The sequence below is a fragment of the Thunnus albacares genome, chromosome 22, assembly GCF_914725855.1.
Source record: "Thunnus albacares chromosome 22, fThuAlb1.1, whole genome shotgun sequence".
NCBI classification, from domain to species: Eukaryota; Metazoa; Chordata; class Actinopteri; order Scombriformes; family Scombridae; genus Thunnus; species Thunnus albacares.
The window spans coordinates 5,299,484-5,302,408 of record NC_058127.1 but is presented as its reverse complement, the minus strand read 5'-3'; positions in this window follow the sequence as shown (position 1 = coordinate 5,302,408).

The following is a 2,925-nucleotide window of genomic DNA, read 5'->3' as shown; positions in this document are numbered from 1 at the left end:
TTATTAATTAATTATTATTATAAATATATATGAATTGATTTTTGTTGTCACCGAAAATCCATCTTTTTTCAAATGCATCTTCTTATTTTGTGGGTTAGTTTCTCTGTAAACTGAGTCAGTAATATATGTGTAATTGTACAAGAGCTTATTGTAAACTGTTAAGTGTATTGGGACCATGCTGCATGGTGATTCTGCACTTTAAATAAAACTGATTGACTGATTGATAGTGATAATTAGCAAACAATCAATTATACAATATAACATCAATCTGCAGCCAGCATCTTATGTAAAACCAGTTTCCATTTTTATAACATGCAAATGTAATTCATTTTGTGCATCCATTACAATGGACATTTGACAGAATTCAAATGACTTTTATGTAAGCAATGACTGGTGGTAATTCAAATTAAGGCATTCAGCCCAACACAGCTGCCTGCTGTGTACACATGGATGTATTATTTTAATCAAATATTATATGTGCCTGCAGATAAAAGATTTCTTGGAAAAGACTGTGTGGTTTCATTTGGACTGCCATATAAAATACCAGATTAACAGTAACATTGATATATATGTTTCTGATATTTATTTGATTAACCTTTCATTTTATTTTACATGTTTAAGATATTTAATAAGCCTGAATTATTTGTTTGTTTATAATGGGGAAAGGAGCTGCCCACTGTTTAATTTGTAGTACCTTAAAATGCCACTAGATGGCAGGATTTATCTCTAAAATGGGAACTGGGCTCTCAAGCAAAACAGTCATTTTTTTCACCTGCCTCATAGAGTGACATCAAAATCATTCAATTAATCTACCAATACATTCACCTGACTCAATGTCTGTAAAATATCAGCAAGTGATTTCCTTTGAAAGACGAGCCGCCAATTCTTTGGCCACATCTCTGTGTGATATTAAAGGGGCATTCCACTAATTTCACACATGAAGTTCAGTTTACTCGTCAATAGGAGTACTACTTAGCATGTGAACAGTTGTATAATGTCTTTTGTGGCTCTGGAGGGGGCTTTACACAGTCAGAGGGTTTTTTTTTCTATTGAGGATTATGGAAAATGTAGGATCCAGTCTTACTGGAGCATGACCCATACTGGTGACTAAAATTCAGGTTATCTTCGCCTCTGCTACATCGATTTTGACCATTATTTTTCTGTTGTGAAACCCCTAACTTTATAGAAGTGCAAAACTAAACTGCTAGAGTGCCCCTTGACCCTATTTGACCTCCAGCTTCTGACAGTCCACAGACCATCTGATCTGTATTGAAAGTTGATAATCTAAATGTCTGTTTGTATGTAAATGACATGGTTACTGTTTTGCTTTTGTTTATTTTTTATTTTTTTACTTCATGTGCACTTTTTTTGTTTTGCATTTTCTTGGTACACTTTGGATTTTTCTTTTTGTTGTTGTTATTTTTAAGTCACTTGTCCATAGCTTGGTACAGGTGCACAAACACAGCTGACAAAGACCTTGCAAATCAAATGCATCTTTTTGTGAGCTTGCAAAATTTCATGTGTGAACTACCGCTTCTTTCTGTAATATTTAGTCTCTGTACAACATATGATATGTAAGTGCAGGTATAATAATAAACAGTGTTGGGAAACAGTAATAAGGTAACAGTAGGAGTGTAAGGGCTTACACTTTGATATTCAGTAATTACATTACAGTTACTATTCCTAGTAACGCTCCATTACCAACAATTTGGGGATCCACTTTTACTTACCTTTTACTTACTTTTTATTTAGTGGCATCTAGCAGAATGGACTTGGCAGAAATAGAATATAATATTCATAAGTATGTTTTAGTTAGTGTATAATCCCACGAAAATAAGAATAGTTGTGTTTTTATTACCTTAGAATGAGTCCTTTATATCTACATAGGGACCCTTCCCACTCCAAGCGTGTAGGAGAACCTACGGTGGCCGCAAAACTCGTGAAAAACATGAATGGCCCTCTCTAGAGCCAGTGTTTGGTTTGTCCATTCCAGGCTACTGTAGAAACATGGCAGTGCTCCAAAATAGAGAGGACCCACTCCTAAAGGGCTCATTCTAAGGTAACGAAAACACAACAATTCTTATTTTCAGGTGATTATACACTTATTAAATCATACTTGTGAATATTATTTTCCATTTCTGCCAAGTCTTCTGTCAATTTTACATAATTTTACTCTTTTGTTCATGTTACTTCCCCGAGCCAGGTCATAACATCTGGGGGCTCGTCCAGGATAAGGAGTTTGATGGAGAGGTAATTTCAATCAATTTCTTCTTTGTGAATTCAGAGGACAGACTTCTGTGGGACGTGTTAGCTTGGCAAATAGACAGGAGGCAGGTGGAGGTGGTTAGCCTCTGCAAAAAGAAGACAAATGCAAAATCTGGGCTGTCTGCTTGTTAAACCATCTTATCTTGTTTTCATTTTCTACATATTAAATGTAGAAGATGTAACGTGGGTGTGGGGGCTTTGGAATTGTTTACAAGCATCTTTGATGGACGTGACAGCTGAGTAATAAAAGTAAAGTCACAAGGAATGTAACTAATTACTTTTGCTATTGAGTAATGTAATTGCTTTTTCAAGTAACTTACCCAACACTGATCATAAATATAAATATATTTCCAGTATTGACAATGTATTCAGAACCAATGGCAACAGTGGATTCCTGTCTTAGGTCTTTTTATTTTTGGTTTGTTTTGAAGCAAACATCTTTTTTTCAGTTATTTTCTGAAGAACAGCATGTCTTTTTCAGTATGAGAAAACACACACACATAGGGAGTTTCCTGTTACAGTGGGCAGGAGCAGAAGGGGAGGAGTGAGGAGGAAGAGGGAAAAGTGGGAGGAGAGGAGAGAAGGAATGTCCGAGCCGAGGCATTGTGTTCGGCTATCGCACAACCAGAGAGAGAGAGGAGGGAGGGAGGGAGGGAAGAG